This window comes from Delphinus delphis, chromosome 7 (assembly GCF_949987515.2).
Source record: "Delphinus delphis chromosome 7, mDelDel1.2, whole genome shotgun sequence".
NCBI lineage: Eukaryota > Metazoa > Chordata > Mammalia > Artiodactyla > Delphinidae > Delphinus > Delphinus delphis.
The window spans coordinates 79439776-79461311 of NC_082689.1; the positions used below are offsets into that span (position 1 = coordinate 79439776).

At 40.3% G+C, this 21536-nt stretch overlaps 1 long non-coding RNA gene across 1 annotated transcript in view; it reads left to right on the forward strand.

The window, feature by feature from the left end:
• LOC132428173 (uncharacterized) overlaps nucleotides 1-21536 on the forward strand; it is a 468522-nt gene that overhangs the window by 389102 nt on the left and 57884 nt on the right. Inside the window, exon 4 of the long non-coding RNA XR_009520076.1 lies at nucleotides 19721-19787. This is a non-coding gene — a long non-coding RNA (uncharacterized lncRNA). The remainder of the gene's footprint in view (nucleotides 1-19720; nucleotides 19788-21536) is intronic.

Sequence of the window (21536 nt, forward strand, 5' to 3'; positions counted from 1 at the left end):
GGATTCCCTTGTGTGTTACTTGTTGTTTTTCCCTTGCTGCTTTTAATATGTTTTCTTTGTATTTAATTTTTGACAGTTTGATTAATATGTGTCTTGGCGTATTTCTCCTTGGATTTATCCTGTATGGGACTCTCTGTGCTTCCTGGACTTGATTAACTATTTCCTTTCCCATATTAGGGAAGTTTTCAACTATAACCTCTTCAAATATTTTCTCAGTCCCTTTCTTTTTCTCTTCTTCTTCTGGAACCCCTATAATTCGAATGTTGGTGCGTTTGATGTTGTCCCAGAGGTCTCTGAGACTGTCCTCAGTTCTTTTCATTCTTTTTTCTTTATTATGCTCTGCAGTAGTTATTTCCACTATTTTATCTTCCAGGTCACTTATCCGTTCTTCTGCCTCAGTTATTCTGCTCTTGATCCCATCTAGAGTATTTTTAGATTCATTTATTGTGTTGTTCATTGTTGTTTGTTTCATCTTTAGTTCTTCTAGGTCCTTGTTAAATGTTTCTTGCATTTTCTCTATTCTATGTCCAAGAGTTTGGATCATCTTTACTATCATTATTCTGAATTCTTTTTCAGGTAGACTGCCTATTTCCTCTTCATTTGTTAGGTTTGGTGGGTTTTTATCTTGCTCCTTCATCTGCTGTGTGTTTTTCTGTCTTTTTATTTTGCTTATTTTCCTGTGTTTGGGGTCTCCTTTTTGCAGGCTGCAGGTTCATAGTTCCCGTTGTTTTTGGTGTCTGTCCCCGGTGGCTAAGGTTGGTTCAGTGGGTTGTGTAGGCTTCCTGGTGGAGGGGACTAGTGCCTGTATTCTGGTGGATGAGGCTGGATCTTGTCTTTCTGGTGGGCAGGTCCACGTCTGGTGGTGTGTTTTGGGGTGTCTGTGGACTTATTATGATATTAGGCAGTCTCTCTGCTAATGGGTGGGGTTGTGTTCCTGTCTTGCTGGTTGTTTGGCATAGGGTGTCCAGCACTGTAGCTTGCTGGTCGTTGCATGAAGCTGGGTGCTGGTGTTGAGATGGAGATCTCTGGGAGATTTTCGCCATTTGATATTATGTGGAGCTGGGAGGTCTCTTGTGGACCAGTGTCCTGAAGTTGGCTCTCCCACCTCAGAGGCACAGCACTGACTCCTGACTGCAGCTCCAAGAGCCTTTCATTCACACGGCTCAGAATAAAAGGCAGAAAAAGTAGAAAGAATTAGTAGAAGGAAGGAAGGAAGGAAGGAAAGAAGGAAGCAAGGAAGGAAGGAAGGAGGAAGGAAGGAGGGAAGGAAGGAAAAAAAGAAAGAAAGAAGGAAGATAAAGGAAAATAAAGTAAGATAAAATATAATAAAGTTATTAAAATAAAAAAATAATCATTAAAAAAAAATTTAAACGGACGGATAGAACCCTAGGACAAATGGTGGAAGCAAAGTTATACAGACAAAATCTCACACAGAAGCATACACATACACACTCACAAAAAGAGGAAAGGGGGAAAAAATCATAAATCTTGCTCTCAAAGTCCACCTCCTCAATTTGGGATGATTGGTTGTCTATTCAGGTATTCCACAGTTGCAGGGTACATCAAGTTGATTGTGGAGCTTTAATCCGCTGCTTCTGAGGCTGCTGGGAGAGATTTCCCTTTCTCTTCTTTGTTCTCACAGCTCTCAGGGGCTCAGCTTTGGATTTGGCCCTGCCTCTGCGTGTAGGTCGCTGGAGGGTGTCTGGTTTTTGCTCAGACCGGACGGGGTTAAAGGAGCCGCTGATTCGGGGGCTCTGGCGCACTCAGGCCGGCGGGGAGGGAGGGGCACGGAGTGCGAGGCGGGCCTGCGGCAGTAGAGGCCGGTGTGACGTTGCACCAGCCTGAGGCGCGCCGTGCATTCTCCCGGGGGAGTTGTCCCTGGATTCCGGGACCCTGGCAGTGTCGGGCTGCACAGGCTCCCCGGAAGCGGGGTGTGGAGAGTGACCTGTGCTCACACACCGGCTTCTTGGTGGCGGCAGCAGCAGCCTTAGCGTCTCCTGCCCGTCTCTGGGGTCCGCGCTTTTAGCCGCTGCTCGCGCCTGTCTCTGGAGCTCCTTTAAGCAGCGCTCTTCATCCCCTCTCCTCGCGCACCAGGAAACAAAGAGGGAAGAAAAAGTCTCTTGCCTCTTCGGCAGGTACAGACTTTTCCCCGGACTCCCTCCCGGCCAGCAGTGTTGCACTAACCCCCTGCAGGCTGTGTTCACGCCGCCAACCCCAGTCCTCTCCCGGCGCTCCGACCGAAGCCCAAGCCTCAACTCCCTGCCGCGCCCGCCCCGGCGGGGGAGCAGACAAGCCTCTTGAGCTGGTGAGTGCCGGTCGGCCCTGATGCTCTTTGCGGGAATCTCTCCGCTTTGCCCTCCGCACCCCTGTTGCTGTGCTCTCCTCCGCGGCCCCGAAGCTTCCCCCCTCCGCCACCCGCAGTCTCCGCCCGCGAAGGGGCTCCTAGTGTGTGAAAACCTTTCCTCCTTCACAGCTCCCTCCCACTGGTGCAGGTCCCGTCCCTATTCTTTTGTCTCTGTTTATTCTTTTTTCTTTTTCCCTACCGAGGTACGTGGGGGGGTTCTTGCCTTTTGGGAGGTCTGAGGTCTTCCGCCAGCGTTCAGTAGGTGTTCTGTAGTTGTTCCACGTGTAGTTGTATTTCTGGTGTATCTGTGGGGAGCAGGGTGATGTCCGCATCTCACTCTTCCGCCATCTTCCCGGAAGCCTCCCATATAGAGGTTTTTGAAAGGAAATTCCTGGCTACTTTTTCAAACAAGTAGTGTGGAAATTCTCACTAGTGCAGAGTAAATTCTGTGTGCTGCTAGTGTTGGAGGGTCGCCTGCAGAAGAAGGGGGTGGCTGTGGCTCACCACAGGGACAAGGACACTGGCAGCAGAAGTTCTGGGAAGTATTCCTTGGCATGAGCCCTCCCAGAGCCCGCCATTAGGTTTACCAAAAAGGCTGCAGACACCAGTGCTCCCTTTTATCTATTTTCAATATTGCCCACTAGTTATGCCCATCGAGTAGCATGGAGCCCAGCAGCGAGCTCATGAGGGTCACCTGAGGCAAGGAAGTGGCAAGTTAAGAAGGCTGGCTGGAAAATTCTGATGGACTCATGAGAGGAGAGGCAGACAGTACCTTCAAACCTCCAATAAATAGCTGGGAAAAAAATTCAAAGGGAGCTAATTTCAGGCATAAATACAAGAAGACTTGAGGCCTATAATTTGGATTATACTTGCAAATACAAAAACTCAAGGACTACCAAAATGTACCACTGGCACTCAAAACACTATCACAGTGGATTCTGCCTTCTGAGTTGTTACTTGGATGGGTTGACTTAGGAGACGGGCCAGTCTGCATTTAACCCTTGCTGGTGTTTCACTTTTGCTGTCATTTTCCTTTTTCTAAAGTATTATAATTTTAAAAATATACGATTCATTGTTTGCTCTCTGTCCCTATTTATCAAATTAAGGAGTTTTAGAGAGAAAAGAAACACAAAATAATTTAATTGTTTCTAACCAGTTATTTCCTTTCCCTTCCTTTCTTCCTCCCTTCTTCCTCCCTTCCTTTTATCTCTTGTTCTCTCTCTCTCTTTCTTCCTCAGCAAAAACCTTACATTTATTAAATACCTACCACATGCCTAGCATTGTCACACACATTCAGTAAGTGCTGACAACAGGTTACTATAACATTGCATAGCGCTTAAGGGCCTGAACTAAACAGTCAGCTTGATTGGGTTGAAATCCAGGCGCCACCCATATTAACCAGTGTTAAGTACGGTACAGACAATACTACATGTAAGTTTCATTTTGGGCAAACAGAGAGACTGCATGACTCCTTACAAGTAGATGGTATCCTGTGAATAATTTTAGCCAATAGAATATTAGCAGGAATCATATGTATCACTTCTGAGTTGGGGTAGTTGTATATCTCCTGTGCCTTACCCATGTTCTATACCCCTCAACCATCTCTACCTGCTGGCTGGATGACACTAGTGTGAAATAGAAGGTACAGAAAAGCAGAGCCCCAGTAAGGTGGGAGCCTGGATCCCTGCAAACCACTTAGGAGAATGCTGCCCGGGAGAGCTGCTTTAACTTTGTATTAAAACTAGACTTTCTATTAGCACTAGACTTTGTATAAAGCCACTGAAGTTTTGAGATTATTTTTATATCAATTAATGCTGATTACCCTAATACATTACTTCTGCCAAATTCCCTAACATCTAGGCATCAATTTCCTCATCAGTAAAATGGAGATAAAATTAACACCTACTTCACAGAAAGGCATTACAGATACTAAATGGAGTCAAACAACAATTGTCAGAGTTAAAATAATTTTATAAAACAGTAACTTTTATGTTCAGTTTTACAAATTAGGGCACCAAGGCATAGAAATATTAGGTAGGTTGTGTTGGTCAGAATCCTTTCATTGCTTATTTAAGCAAACAGAATATTTTTATTTTATCGCTAGACATTTCAATGGGTGAATCTGGCTTTCAGGCATAGTTAGATTCAGAGACTTAAACAGTATTATAAGAGCTCTCTATATTTCTCTCAATATACACCCTCAGCTCTCCTTTCTTTTAGTGGCTTAATTCTCATTGCCTTCTGGCTCAATAGCAAAAGATGGCCACCATTGACTTAGCAACTACATCAACCATGAAGAGTCCTTTTCTTGACCTTGCCTGGCTCACATTCCCATCCATGGATCTGTCACTACCTTGCAGAGGATGGCTTACAGGTACTGACTATTCTAGCTTTGAACCCAGTGTCTGGCAGAGAAGATTGGAATATGTATTTTACAGACCCACCAAGCTTGCATGCTATCAGGGTGAGAGGGCTTTTCAAAGGAAAATGAAGGCACTGTGACCCAGTAAAAGGTGGAGAGGCAAAAGCCACTGATGCCCACCATCAAAGCTGGCAAAGGTCTATGTATCATAGCAAGTATATCAAGCCAGGCTTATGTGATTTTGAGACCAAGCTGCCACAAATAGACATTTTGGTTGGTGACAGACTAACTTGTAAATATCCTGAGCTTGTCTCCAATACTCACCACAAAGTTACATTGAAAGGACAGTTAGTACAAGTCAGAGATTTGATTGGGTTTTAGGTACTCAAACTGATGTTCTTCCTGAAAGGATAGCTGCTTTGTCCTAACTGTGCTCTAAAACTATAATTATAATTAGTATTGATTTATTCATTGCCTCCTACCGTTTATGAAGTGAGGAATATAGCTTATACATGTTAGTTTCCTAAGATTTAGCCATCCTCTTTAAGTACATAAGAGTAGTTTAACACCTTTGGCATGTAATCCAAGTAATAGAATATACTCTAATTAGATCTGCAAAAGCTGTTACCTTGATTACGAGACATACTAGTTATCTTGTCAGTCATTGATCTCATAATTATAAGGGAGGATGCTATTATTTTCAAATGATCTGGGCTAAATTCTGCCTTTGAGTTCAGGGGCTCTAACTGAGTCCCAGCCCAGTAGATGTTTACGCTATTCTTGTGCACACAGCAATTAGCTGCATTTCTTTATCCTCAAGGCTTTACAATTAACATACTTTACAATCATACCAAATAGGCTCAAATCACCTAATCCCACCACCCTAACATAACAGTTTACATTTAAATCCATAAATGGTAAGAGAAAGAATTACATTCCGTCTCTAATTAAATTAGCTTAATTTTAATCAGTAGATATTATTTGTAGATTTTTCTTAATGTGTATCACAATTTGCACAAAGTGTTTTACCTTTTTGCTTGAGAAGATAATAATCTTTATTTTACCTTATGTGGGATTTCTAAAGAAGTATATTTAACTCTGTTATGTTGTGTATTTGCTTTTAGAACATATCACATATGTAATCCCTTCCTGTAGGAATAGACTAATATTTTACCATATGAATCTTCAGGTTAGCAGTTATATGTTTTTCTCTTTTTAACACTCACAAGCCTTAGGACTTACTTCACGTTATTAGATGCAACTCAGGTCTTTACAGAGCAGGAGTGATGACTGGACATTTAGAAGCCAGCAACTGCAATAGCACACTTTTCTTTAAATTCCTCAAACACCTCCTGTGCTCTGCTTTCCTGGCCTTTTGGCTTTTACCTGGACTCTAAAAACAAGGAACCCATTTTCAGGAAGGCCTCATTGTTCAAGTAGGTTTTTTTTTTATGTTGAACTAAAAATCTGATTTGCAGTAACTTTTACCTATTGGCCTAATGGACCTAATATGACCCCTTGGAATGACACAATACAAATCTAAGTCCTCTTTATGTTACATTGTTGATGAGAAAAAGTCATAAAACTGCTTGTGTTAGGTAAAAAAAAATTAATATCATGGACAAGCTTGAAATGCGGGTTCAGTGGATTCAAGCCCTGCCTTTGCCACTTTCCCCCTCGGTGGTTTTTAGCACACCATTTAAATGTTTTTAGCCTCGGTTTACTTATCTAGAAATTAAAGACAGTAGTAATATTAGCTCTGTCTTCTAAAAGTTTATTTTTATCTCAAGTTTATGGTTGTATAATTTTCATACCAAGAATTTCATCCTCCATAAGTATAGTTTATTGAGTTTTGAAAAATATAAAGCCATGCACTTAAGATATATCTCAAAAAATTCTCTTGTGCTTTGAAATCAGTTCCCTCTACCAACCTGCAGCCCCTGGCAACTACTTGTCTGATCTCTGTCTTTATAATTTTGTCTTCTTCAGATTGTCATATAAATGTCACCATAGAGCATGTAGCCTTTTGTATCTGGCTTCTGTCAGTGCAGTACTTTTGAGATTCTTCCTGCTGTTGCATGCACGTATACATTATTCCTTTTTATTACCAAGTAGTATTCCATTATATCTGTGTACTACAATTTGTTTACTGATTCACCAGCTGATGGACTTTTGGGGTTGTTTACAGTTTGGGGTGATAAACATTTGCATGCGGGTTTTTGTAGCTATATGTTATCATTTCTCTTGGGTAAATATCTAGGAGTGGAACGGCTGGGTTGTATGGCAAGTATAATAAAGTGTCTAACTCCATTTTTGATGTTTGACCACAGATGGGGCTTTGAAGCCCCATCCTTCTCCCTTTCTACCTTTTCCACATCTGGGCAAGCCATAAAAAAGCCTGTGTGCTTCCTCCCTTAGTGCCAATGGAGAAGTTCAAACTATTCTGTAACCCTCACCTTGGTCCTAACCACAATAAAAAACAAAGTCATCACTCCTTCCTTTGTTCAAGTCATTTTGAACTGGCTTGGGTGCTTCCCTTGCTGTCCCCAGAAAGCCTCATTATGTGAGTAATAAACTTTTTCATATTCTCCTGATGCATATGTGGCATCAATTGTCTTGATATCTGAACCAGTTTTGGGAAGGGGGGATTGATCCTGCCTTCAGCAAGACTACCACAAAATAATGAGCATGGGTTTAACTTTATACGAAAATGTCAGCTCTCTTCTAAAATAGCTGTACCATTTGTATTTCTACCAGCAACATATGAGGGTTCTAGTTGCTCTGCAGCTCTGCATCGTCACTAACACTTAGCATTTTTAGCCTTTATCATTTTAATCATTCTAGTAGATACGGGTTTTTAATTTGCATTTTCCTAATAAATAATGATGTTGAATAATTACCCCCATGTACTTATTTGTAATCATTTGCAATTAGTATATCTTCTTTGGTGCAATGTCTATTCAAACCATTTGGCTATTTTCAACTGGATTGTTTCTTATCTTATTGAATTTTAAGAGATTTTGCATATATATTCTAAGTCCTTTATAAGATATATTTTGCAAATATTTATTCCCATCTGTGTTTTTTTCCATTTTCTTACTGTCTTGCAAAGAACAGAAATTGTTAATTTTGTCAGTTTACCAATATTTTGCTTTATAGTTTATGCTTTTAGTGTCATATCCAAGAAATATTTACCTAATCCAGACTTACAAAGATTTCTTCCTTTGATTTTTCACAGAACTTTTAGAATTTTTAGCTACTTTTATATGGTTCAAGATAATTGAATAAAGGTTCAGATTCTGTTTTGATATTGTTTCAGTTTTACATATGGATATCCAATTGTCCAGTATTTGTTGAAAAAAGTGTCCATTGCTTCTGAATTACCTTGACAACTTTGTTGAAAATCAACTGGGCACAAACGTGTGGGTCTATTTCTGGACTCTCTGTTCTTCTCCATTGATACTATCCTTATGTCAATACTGTACTGTCTTGATATTGCAGTTTTATATAAATCTTGAAATCAGACAGAATGAATTCTCTATATTTAGATTTCTTTTTTTTTTTTTTTTTTTGTGGTTCACAGGCCTCTTACTGTTGTGGCCTCCCCCAGTTGCGGAGCACAGGCTCTGGACACGCAGGCTCAGCGGCCACGGCTCACAGGCCTAGCTGCTCCGCGGCATGTGGGATCTTCCCGGACTGGGGCACGAACCCCTCCAGGATACCTCATTCCGATGAATATTCCCTGGGGCCTGAGGTTCTCTGTTTGTCCAGTGGTTCGGACTTGGAGATCCCACTGCAGGAGCTCTGGCCCAACCCCCGGCTTGTGAACCAAGATCCTGCAAGCCATGTGGGGCAGCAAGAAAAAAGGAGCTGAACAATAACACAGAGTAAAAAATAAAATTAGATTAGAAAAGTAACAGATATGTTAGAAAGAATTAAAAAAATCAAAACATAGATGAAACAACAACTGGAAGGTAAAACAGAATCACAATAGTAAAATAGAGGAGAACAAGAAAAAAAAAAAGCCAGAAAAGACCTTGGCTGTGGGAGGTGGGGGTTAGGCAGGGGTGGGGTTTAGGTGGTGGGTGGGGCCTATTCTTAGGACCCACAGTGTGGGAAAAGGTCCTGGGGGTGGTGGCGGGCCAGAGGGGGTCCTTAGGCTCAACACAGCAGGAGGGGCCCAGGTGTGCCTCTGCTCTTGGAGGTTGGAGGATCAGGTCCAGGACCCCAGCAGACTCACTGGGCCCATGTGCGTGGGGGAAATGCTAAGCGTATTCCCCCCTGATCCTCCAATCCCGGAGGGCCCCTCCCCTTTGGCCTCTCTTCTTCTTCTCTCCCTTCCCTCCCTCTTAAGCCCCTAGGACCCCTGCTGCTGGAGGGGGCCTCTGGAGGGCAGAGGACCAGGCCCAGGACCCCAGCAGGCTTCTTGGGGCCGAGTGGGTGGGGGAAATGCCCACCACGCTTCCCCTGATCCTCTGGTCCTGGAGGATTCCCCCGACCATCTGCCTCTCCTTGCCTTCCCCCCTTCTCCTTCCCTCCCAGCCCCTAAGATCCAGGATGGTGGTAGGGGCCCCAGAGAATGGAGGAACAGGCCTGGGAGCCCAGCAGGCTTCCTAGGCCCGACTGGGTAGGGGAGACACTAGGCACACTCCTGCATGATCCCCCGATCCCCCGAGGGTCCCTCCAGGTGTGGGGACCCCTCCCCACTCCCAGCCATCCCTCAGGTGTGCCGGTTATGTCCAGCCTCCACTTCTCCTCCCGCTTACTCCCTGCCTCGTCCTACCGGTCACTCGGGGATTCCTTCCATCTCCTTGGGAGTCGAGGTCCCCCACCAGCATCTGGCAGGCACCCTAGTTGTGGGGAGATGCGAACTCTGCATCCTCCTCCACTGCCATCCTCAATGTTAATTTCCTGGTATTAGTGACTGTACTGTGATTATGTATGACAACTGTTTTAAGATATGCACATTGAAATATTTAGACATGAATACAATACCGTCTTCAGTTTACCCTTAAGTAGTTTTAATATATATATATATTAAGAGTTGGAGTGATAAAGCAAATATGGTAAAATATTACCATTTAGAAAATCTGGATGAAGGGTACATGAAAATTCTAATTCTAGGAACTATTCTTACAACCTTTCCGTAAGCTTGAATTTATATCAAAAATGAACAAACATAGAAATCTTGTTTTTCTGTCTAAAAGAATCTAGAAAATGCCTTTCTATGTGTGTAAGTAGATAACAAACAAAATACTCATGTTTTCTAATGCATACTTATAAAATGATAAAATTAATATATTGTCAATATCCAATTAATACAAAGTAGCAACTTAAAAAGTAAACTCATTATAAAAGAATATTCATGTTATGTCTTTGCCACTTTTAATGGCATCATTAAGGCAGGACTTTATTTATTGCTTAATATATTTTCTGTCCTCTTGACTCCACATTTATTGTTTCATTTTATTCCACACTTCTCAGTGATAGGTATTGACATTGGGTCAAAATCTATGGGTTTTTCTTTGAAAACGCTGGACTGTATTTTGAAAAATATATCAATTTTAGCACCAAGGAGGCAAATAGATTGCTTAGTTGTTAAATAATCTTAATGAGATGTCAACAGCAGAAAAATATTCTCAATCCTCAGCAAGGTCTTCAGGTAATGAAACATTGATTTTTCTTTAAACCTCTAAAGCCATTTTGCTTACTGTACAGGAAATAAATGAAAAATAGTTATTTGTTTCCACGGGCAAAATCCATTTTCAGATAATTTAATAATTAAAATTATTTATAATTTCTCTACCTTCATTAGCTATTTGTTTCATTTACACTGTTGCTTTTTTGAGTAAACATCCTGAATTCACTTTTGAAGCAAGTCTCAGGCCAAAACTGACCTGAATTAAATCATTAGAGCGATTATACTTGTGGGGAAGCATCCGTATTTTAGTTAGAAAATGCTTTATGAAATCAGTAAACATGATGTAAGAATCTATTGTCCTAACTTACTTATTTCTATTCTTTCATTTATTTAAATATTAGTACAATTGAAAGTACTTTGCCATTTGGGTCAAAGGTTTATAATATTCATGAGAATTATGCAGAATCCAAGTTCTCTGTATATCCAACTTGAATTCTTTAGTTCTAAGCATTAAAACAAAACACAAATTTAAAAATCTGTTATTTAATAAGTTGGAAAAAGAGTAGTTGTCCATTGACTACAAAATCATGTTAATTAAGAATTAAACACTCTATCCTGGGGAAGTAGCAATGTGATTCTAAGTGAGAGGTGCAGATTATCTAAAGTGGGGTATTTTCAGAATGGCAAGGAAGCTTTAGTTTCCAGATATGGAAACATTTCCAGAGTATCCGAACTTTGGAAACTACTTCTTCAGAAAAGTTGGGGAGCCATGTTTTTCTCAGCAAACACCACAACTGTGGACCATTTTCATCTATTAGGGTTTCCAAATGGAAGCATTTTCCTCTGTGTTTGAGGATGATAAGCATGATAACTTAAGACAGAGTGCTTTTTGGCCTTGTTTTGGACTCCAGGAGAAGTCCAAATATGGTATTTTCAGCTAGTTTTGTTCCTGGTTTTGACACTGAAAACCCAACGGATCAGTTAACTATTGAATAAGAAGCTACTTCAAAATTCAGTGGCTTGTAAACAAGAATAATTTATTAGCAAGCCCTTTTCATAGGAATGGAAAAGGTACAAAAGAGCAACAGTAATTCTGCATTTCTACTCAGGTCATGTTGAGCAATATAAGTCACATGGCCAAGTCCAAGGCCAAGGGACAGAATTGCAAAATCACAAGACTGGAAGTATGAATACTGGGAGGGGTGAAGAATTGGGGCCAATAATGCAACCTATACTAACATGCAAAAATATCTGATATATTGTTTTAGAAACAGCTCCTATTCCACATATTATTTCATGTCAGCGTTTTTGGATGATGAAAATAGTGTAGGCTCACCAAGTTACAAACATATCACCTTAGGAGGAGGGCTAGCCTTTATAGAAATTACGAATGTCTTTTTTAGAACAATGGGGCATCAGACTATTAATATTTGGCCAAATTTTAGGAGAGATTCAGTTTTAATACTCTTCAGAAGAAAAAATCTTAAAATCCCTTTGGGGCAAAGAATATCTAGAAGTAATGAATCGGCAGGAAAACAATCAGTTCTGTATTACAGAAGTGGTAGGAAACATGAGCTTCTAAGGAAGAACTCACACAGCCTGGTTCTGATGATAAAAATTGTCCTCCCTCTGTTATGGTGAGAGAAAGGAACAGTCACTCCAAGTAAAACAGAAAGACAATGACAAAGTGACATAACTTCGGAGGGCAATAATTCTGATGGTTTGCTGTAAGTGGAGAAATAATAAAATGTGTCTTTCAAGATTTAGAGATGATTTTCAGATTTAAACATATTGCAAAATATTTGTTTAAGAGTTGTGAGCATTCCCTTTTCTGTTTGATAAAATGTTGTAAGTGCCTGAGACGGTTTTGCATTTTTAACAAATACTTCTAAATTATTTTTATTGCAGATAGTTTTATGTTTCAGATGTCTGAATATGCACTGAATGCTTATGAGCTTGTTATAAACACCTGAAGAGAGAGGGTTTACAGTGACAACACATAAAGCATCTTAACCAAGGTGCTAATATAATGCAATGACAAACAGCATCCATTTCCAGCAGTTGTGCCATCGTGATAGTGTGAGTTCACAGCACCTGACTGGTAACCGCTAACATGTTGTCTGTCAAATCTGAGTCACAGTTACAATTATTCAGAAGACATTGATTTTTCTCATGCTGACAGAAGTATTTATCACTTTTCACTCAGGATAAGTCTGATTTAAGCACATATATTATACTCTGATGGTACTGGAAATCAAGATCCCCGGAATCTGGGATCTAGTCTTTACTCTTCCAACTTCTACATATGTGACCTGTGGCAAGTGCAGTTTTCAGTTCCTCATCCATTTAAGGAGAAGGTGGGAAAAGATAGATTCTTAGATTACTTCCAGCTTGAATATTCACTAACGCTCTGTGCTGGCTCAGTGTTCACGGGGCATTTCCCTCTGACCAACCCAGGAGGTCTTTCATAGATCCCACTGCTGCCTCAAGTAATAGGTAAACCATGATAAAACTATGATCCATAAATGGGTTATACTGTCATGGAAATCCCATAAAACCAATGCTTCAAATATTTGAAAGGCATGAAATATATTTCTGTTTATGAGAAAAATACAAGGGAATTTTCTTATGATCTTTGAACTAGAGTTTAATAAATGTGAAACACCCTCTTCAGTGACTGATCACAAAGGTAGAAGAGTAACTGAATTTGAAGATTAACTGAATCATTTCTCTTTTTATTTTGGTGGATGAGAAAGGTATCAGCTGCGTATTAGGACTCTGCTAAAACAGAGAAGAGTATCGTTTGTGTAACTGGTGTTTAGGGCAGGCGCATGTGAGTATGCACGTTGTATGCCAGACAATCCAGAGGATGCAGTTCCCTCAGCCCCTGACATGAATGCCCTTACAGAGTTGTGCAGTGCAGAGCCTGTTTGAACTGACTGTGGAGCCCTGCAGCATAATAGCTTAAAATGGCATTTCTGTGTTTGTGACCTCACAAGAATCTATTGGGGTAGGACGGAAGCAGAGCTGGCTTCATGGGCCTGTGAAGTGCAGTTGCAGAGGGTCCCGGGCTTACAAAGGCCCATGTTTGGTTTACTGTTCTGCTATCACCATGTCATTATCTTGAAATTCTTAATACTTTTTAAACAAGAGGCCCCATCTTTTCATTTTTCACTCGGTACCAAAAGTTATGTAGCTGATCCTGGATGGATGGTCCTGGGAGTGGTTTAAGACCGTAATAGCAGGAATGTAAAGAGGAAGAAATAGTTGCTTGTCAACTTCTGACATCCAAAAGAGAATTTTTACAGCAAGGCAATTGGCTTGAAAGCCAGGATTTGTGAAGACAGTAAACCAATTTTCTACTTTCTTTATTATATCAAAGGATTCAGATTATACAATTTCTCCATAAATATAGAGGAAATGATCTTTTCACATATGAGCAAATGTGTATTGTCAACATTTGCAACTATTTTATTTGGCAGTGTAATCAGTAAGTTACCTGGACTAGAGAATACCTTGTGTTTGCCTTTGGCATAAATCTACACAGACTGATGTTCTGCCACCTGGCTTAGTTAAATCAATCCATAGATGTCGAGCCAAGTAGAAAATTTTCCTGTATGATTATTCTTCATATTCAAAAAACATGAGTAACTGTGTGTGTTTTACATGAGTGTACAAAGAAACTAAAATCCATTTCCATGGTTGGCTTGAACATTTTCCTTGAATATTGTTATTTTTTTGACCTGAAATAACCTAAAAGTGAGGACACTTAAGTTGATCATATTGAGTTGTATATTGTATATTAACATGGCCAGTTCAAATAGTCATAATCCAAAATGGATTTTAAAGCTGGAATTATTCACTTTACTTAACATTAATCATTAAACTCACAAGAAATGTGAATACTAAGAAATTTAAGAAATGACCAATAGTAGTCTTATTTCTTAAAAGGATTTAGCTGTGATTACAACATTTGAATCTTTCCGGTTGGTAACTGAGTAGTCTGTCTCCCATATTTGGAGCTAGGGAGAGAGCAAAGGAGGAAGGGAGGGAGGGAGGGAAGGAGGGAGAGAGAGAGAGAATGGTGATTAAAAGCTCAAGCAAGTTATTGGCCCTAAACCTGTTGGTGACATGCCAGCCCTTGTGAGCTAGTTGAAAATTCTCAGCCTCTGCAGTATTGACATTTGGTGGGGGGGGGAAGTGTCCTCTGCATTGTAGGATGTTTGGCAGCATCCTTGTCTCTACCCACTAGATGCCAGTGGTGTACCTCCTCTTCAGTTGTGATAGCCAGAAATGTCTCCAGATATTGCCAAATCACCTTCAGTTAAGAACCACTGGCGTAGATTGAACTAAGGATATCCTGAGGCGGCCGCTTCTCCTTAACTTACATCCAAAAGCAGGACAAGTGGTCCTCTTGGTTCCTTTTTCATAGGCTGATACCTTGATATTGTATTTGAATGTTGAAGAGATAACCCAAAGAAAGGTGAATATATTCCCATACAACTTAGAACAGCTAAACTAGACTGCCCGTCCCCGGGCCTTCCCTGAATATGTGTGTGTGTGTGGTTGTTGCGGGGAGGGCGGGCAATAAGAAATTATTCCAAGCTGGAGGTAGCCCCAGTCCACCCATTCCTACCTTACTGACATGGGAACAAGTAATACAGTAAATGACCATGATCTCAAAGAGGACTGGTCCACAGATGCACTGAGTTAACACCACAGCAACATGTTTTCAGCTCCCTTAGTGATTTTAAAAAAGGTCCATCCCCTAGTGTGTTGGTCCTGCCTACATACCGTCCTTTCTTTTTTTTTTTTTTTAACATCTTTATTGGAGTATAATTGCTTTACAATGGTGTGTTAGTCTGTGCTTTATAACAAAGTGAATCAGTGATACATATACATATGTTCCCATATCTCTTCCCTCTTGCGTCTCCCTCCCTCCCACCCTCCCTATCCCACCCCTCTAGGTGGTCACAAACCACTGAGCTGATCTCCCTGTGCTATGCGGCTGCTTCCCACTAGCTATCTACCTTACGTTTGGTAGTGTATATATGTCCATGCCACTCTCTCGCTTTGTCACAGCTTACCCTTCCCCCTCCCCATATCCTCAAGTCCATTCTCTAGTAGGCCTGTGTCTTTATTCCTGTCTTACCCCTAGGTTCTTCATGACATTTTTTTTTCTTAAATTCCATATATATGTGTTAGCATATGGTATTTGTCTTTCTCTTTCTGACTTACTTCACTCTGTATGACAGTCTCGTCCTTTTTTTGTAGAAAGCTTGGTTCAGAATGTTTGGAAGGATTTGAGTACTCCCTAGACTTCAGGGTACCTGAGAACTTGAAGATACAGTCCCCCCAAAAGTGATTTTTTTCCCCTAAGATTAAGAACAGCCACAATCAACACTAACTGTGCCTAGTTACCTGGAAATTTTGATTTACTTGCCCCACTTTCATTCATTCCAGGCCTTCAATAATTAGTTCGCCTTTAGATGAGTAGCAGATCATCAAGTTTTAGGGCTTATCATTATTTACTGTTGGTTCTATGCTTCTCTGACATTTGGAAAATATACTGACCAGCTCATTTAAAAAAATCTTTCTGGCCCATAAAGAGAAGAAAGGAGGTGTAGTAGAGATCCTTTGAAGCTTTAGCATAAGGAGTTGTTCCATAAAAATAACATTTTTCTGTGATTTAATCTGTGAGTGGGAAACAGTTGTATACTATTTCTGTTATGGGGGCAGAGTATGTATCTTAAATTGCCTAAGTATTTGCTGTGAAGTATTTGAATAGCTGCTTCCATCCTACAGAGAAAAATACTTTCAAAATAGATAATGCAGGGGAATACAACACAATTACTCAAATACTCCAGAGTCAGACAAAGGCATGCTATATAATGTGTCTTGTTCCTAAGTTTTTGTTCCTTCTCATTTTACTTATTTTCTTTGTAGGATAGATTATATTAAAATAAGGTTTTACTACATATCTAGAGACTTGGCTAACATTTTTGTTTCAAAACATAGAATAAGTTTCCTTGTGTGTGAAAAGTACCTCTTTACATATAAGGAAAATGCAAACAGGGAAGTGGAAAGATTTGCCTAAGTTTGCAAAGTGAGCTTGGGCGCTCTATGGCAGGCTGACTCTGCACATTAATGCCCATTCTCTGTGTTCAGTGTCACCACTTTGGCCCATGCCTTTCTGGGAGCAGCGTGAGAGGAGGCTGTGTCACACTTCTGTCACTCCCTGATTGGTACATTGAAGTATCCCTTATATTTTACACTCTGTATTTGACCACTGCCTACAGTTAGGGTCACAGAACTGAAATATCAGGAAGCTGAGAGACTAAAAGTAACTAAACTTGATGGAAAGATAACAACATTTTCATTTTGATAAGAAATGAAAACTATCACCCATAAATGCTTTTACTTAGTATCTTTAGGCTATGTTCAAAAAAAGAAAGAAAGGATCATTGTAAATTAGAAGTCCACAGTTCCTTTCCCTATTCTGGCATTAGTAACCTATGTGGTCTTAGTAAATCATTTGTTCTGGACTTAATCTCCATTCTGCAGTCTTGTTTCCTCTGGAAAAAATCCTAAAACATCATGATCACCATCAGAATGCCCATGACTAATAATCTGTAGTGCTTGTGAGACTGTGGGAAAAGAGAGATTCTCATTCACTCTTGGTTGGACTATAAACAACCTTCTTAGAAAGTTATCTGGCAGAGCTAATTAAAATGTAAAATATATATGCCTCCCTAACCAGCAATTCCACTTCCATCTACTCATTTACTAGATATAAAAATATTTAAGTATTTAAAGACATATGCATGAGAAATTTATCACATGATTTTTGGCAACAAAGAACCGGAGACAATCTGAAGAGTCATCGGTAACAGGATAATTGAACAAATTGGGTAATTCATATTCTGATATACTACACACCTTTTAAAAAGGACAGAGACCTATATGAATTGACTTGGAAAGCTATCCGTGACGCATTTATAAAGTAAAAAAGCAATTTACAAAATGCAGTATACTGTTATCCCATTTGATATTAAATCCTTATATTTACATATGTATATTTTATGCTTGTGATAAGCAAAGGAAAATATGGATGAATACATCCAAATTGGCAGTAGATAAATCAAAGAAGGATAGAGAACTACTGCCTTCCTCAAGATGTATCTCTGTCCTGTTTGCATATGTACAAGAAGCATATTACTTTTAGTGAACAATATTTTTCCAACATTTTATTGTGAAAAGTCTCAAACATACAGCAAAGCTGAAATAATTTTACAGTATGAAGCCATATATATGCCACTTGGATTCTACCCCATTAACATTTTACTTTACTTGCTTTATCATGTATCTATCCATCTGTCTATTTTTCTATCCATTCCTCATTCCACTGTATTCTTTTTGATTCATTTCAAAGTAAATTTCACACCTCAGTCCAGTTTCTCCTAAATACTCCACCTTTCATAATAAATGACATTTTGATTGAAATTTAAATATAATACATTTTAAAGAAAGAGCTCTGGTTGTGGCTTCACTCACTAGGCATCTTGTATTACTTCTCCCTGCCCCCAACATAACAGATCTTCCGAGGTCTATAAAATGTAGGGCAGTTGGGTATTAAGGTTTGAGGGTCGGATCTTAGAAATATTAGTGAAATTAATACTCTTTCCTACACTCTTTAGGGATCCATAGACTGACATATCTCTTAGTAAATGCTTTTTGGAATTCAGTGTAAATTGTCTGTACCTTCATGAAAATGTGAGCCAGAGATCTCTAAGGAGATTTCAGGCTTTTGGAGACATAAAAGGTATATTGCTCAGAGCTCAGTTGTCAAGAATAGAATCCACTCTACCTAAGCATGCAGGGAGTTATTACATGGTATTATGTGACTTACAGAATCACTGGGAGGGCTGAAGAAAAACCATGTTGAGATTCAGGAAACACTTCCAAATCCACACAGTGGAATTGGGCCAGGGGAGGTGCTGCCTCCACCATAATCAGAAGAATTATTACAGAATCAGAAATATGTCATCATGGCTGCCTGTTCCAGAATGATACCTCAGCCTTTGCCAAGAATCTGCCAAAGGAGGAAACTACCTGTAGAATCAGGAAGTGACTGCTGTAGTTGTCCATTCCAGAACCAGGGCGCCTTTGCCATGATCTACACAAGCAACACGGAAGCTCCTCACTTTGCTTCTCTCCTGAAATGAATCAGTATCCAAACTCTAAGATAATACCTGGAATCTCAGCATAAGGGAATCTAGGAAATGTTTCATGAAAAGCACTGTTAGTTGACTGAAATAATCAATTTTCTCCTTCTTGAGTACATGGCTACATTCTGTTTTCCAATCTCCCCTGAAGTTATATGTGGTTGTATGTCAAAGTTCTTGCCTAGAAGATGCAAGTAGAAGTAATATATGCCTTAAGACAATAGTCATACCTTATACACATTTTTTTCTCCTTATTGTTGGCTGGAATCTGACCCAGGATCAACCATGTGGATAACAATAAAGCCAGAGGGTGTAGAGCTGTATTGCTACCCTGGATTTTGGGATGACTTTGTGGAGCAAAGTCCATTTAACCATTTTGGATGACTCCATGAGTGAGGGGGAAAAAAAGAAACTTGAATCTTCTTTAAGTCACTGGATTATTGCTTGATCTTTTGGTTATAACAGGCTCGCCCTACCCTAAGTAATGCATGTGGATTTTAGCTTTTCAGCCTCTGTACCTAGAAATGTTGTTTGGGTTTAGAAGAGCAAGCCAATCCATTGTACCCTCCGAAACAGGGGTCCTCTCCTCTCCCTTCAAAACACACTCTTTCTCTCCTTTTCTCTCCCTCATGTCTCTCATCTCACACAACCAAACACGCACACACAAACAGAGTCTGTCTTATTCATTGTTGAATTGTCAGTGCCTAACATAAGACCTAGTGTGTCATAGACGTTTAACAAATATTTGGTTAATGAATAAATAAATGAAGACATCTTCACATTTGAGGAGAATTATGAGGACAGCTTATAATTTTGTCTTTGACATATTTCATTGGAAGGTGTGGTTTGAAACCTTGGAAAGGATTTCAACATCTTGTGATGGGGTTAAGGGCATTCTGTTAGCAGAGAAGTATGCTTAAAGTACGGCAGCATAATAGGGGTGAACATAGTGAGCTTACTGTTATATATGGTGAGAAGGCTGAAGAGAAGGGGTTTGGTTTGAGATTGGATTCAGATTGGGCAAATTCTTAAATGCTATACTAGGGCATTAGCAATTCTGTAAGCCAAGAAAACATCAAAGGTTTTTTTGTTTCTGGTTTTGATTTTTGCTCTCGCATTGTACTGACATGCTTGGATCTGCCTTTTAGAGAATGAAGTGCTGGCAGTGTGGAGGAGAAGACTGGAGGTGAGAGAGCCTGGGAGCAGAGAGGTCAGGTAAGGGGCTATTTGAATTGCCCAGGAAAGAACCATGGATATTTAAATTTGGCAGAGCTAAGGGATACATTTGAGAGATATTTTGGAGATAAAATTAATAGAACTGGGTGACTTATTGGATGATAAGTAGAGAGAATTTCTAGTTTGTAGATTGAGTTGATAGTGCTATTAACTTAAGACAAGAAGTGCAAACAAGGAAGTAAATTGTGTTTGGGGGGGGATGAAGTAATAAAATTTGTCTTTCAGACTATTGCATTACCTTTTAGGAAATGGAAATATTAAGTAGCTAGATGGAAACATGGGTCTGGAATTCAAGAAACAGATTAAGACACTGGTGACTTGGAAGTCATGAGCAATCTATTAGTATGTCTCAGGAGGTGATCTATGAATATTTGCATCCAAGATACTTGCTTCGAGATGCTTGTAAAAATGAAGATTCTTGGGCCTCATCGCAGATATAGTCAATCAGATTGCCTGGAGGATGCGGCCCAGGAATCTGATTTTCTAAAAATTTTCTTGGGTTATTTTAATGCATTAAAATTTTTGAGAACCAAGGATAAAGGTGATAACCAAAGCCTAATGGTAGATAAGATTATCTGGGAGAAAGTATCAAGTAAGGAGAGATTATGGACAAATGCACAAGGATATGGACAAGAATGGTATTGGACTGCAGAAACTGCAGAGTTTAAAAACTGTTTAAAGAGGAGAAAAAAGAAGAGATTCTTAAGAGTAGAGAAGTAGCAGTAGGAAGAGAAAAGTTTTAGGGAGGCGATGTGGTGAGGGCTCCAGAGAGAGAAACATCATGTTCTGTAAAGCGATCACCTAGAATGAGACAGAGAAAAGGATACTGGCTTCCTCAGTTTGTTGGCCATCACTGACCCCTGAGGTAGCAGTTTCAGTGAACTGAAGGGAGTGAAATAACATGATGTCACTAAAGCATTAAAGGAACTCAGGATTCAGAGATAGACTATTTTGAGACTATTTTCCTTTTATAAGGGAACAATATATATTTGTTTATACCTCAATGTAATTTCTATTTCAAACTCTCATTCTTCTTTGGAAGAGAAAATATGGTGTTAGTTGGGGACTTTCCCCTGTACCTGTTTCTCGTAGAATGTGCAGCTTACCACTCTGTGCTCAGGTGGGTCCAGGCAGATCATTGCTGAGATGTCTCTTGGCCCATCTTCAAGGCTCCTTCCAACCTGACAGCTTTCTCTCTCCTCATGAGTCATATTCGACTGGGGGTGCCTGTGGGACAGGTGTGGCCTGGTGTGTAGAATTTCACCAAGCGGACACTTCGTCTTGGAGTACACCCTCTTTCCGGGGTTTACTGTTGAACATTACATACCCATCCTGGAGATCTGTTGTGCACCAAGGCTATCGTGTGACCCCTCTCAGACACCAGTCCCAGGGTGCCTGCTTCTCCCCTTGAAACCCTGTTCCTCCTCCCCAGATGCCATTCTTTTTTTAATTTATTTTTGGCTGGTTGGGTCTTTGTTACTGCACGTGGGCTTTCTCTAGTTGCGGCGAGCAGGGGCTACTCTTCATTGCGGTGCATGGGATTCTCATCGCGGTAGCTTCTCTCGTTGCAGAGCAGGGGCTCTAGACGCGCAGGCTTCAGTGGTTGTGGCTCGCAGGCTCTAGAGCGCAGACTCAGTAGTTGTGGCGCATGGGCTTAGTTGCATCACTGCATGTGGGATCTTCCTGGACCAGGTATTGAACCCGTGTCCCCTGCATTGGCAGGCGGAT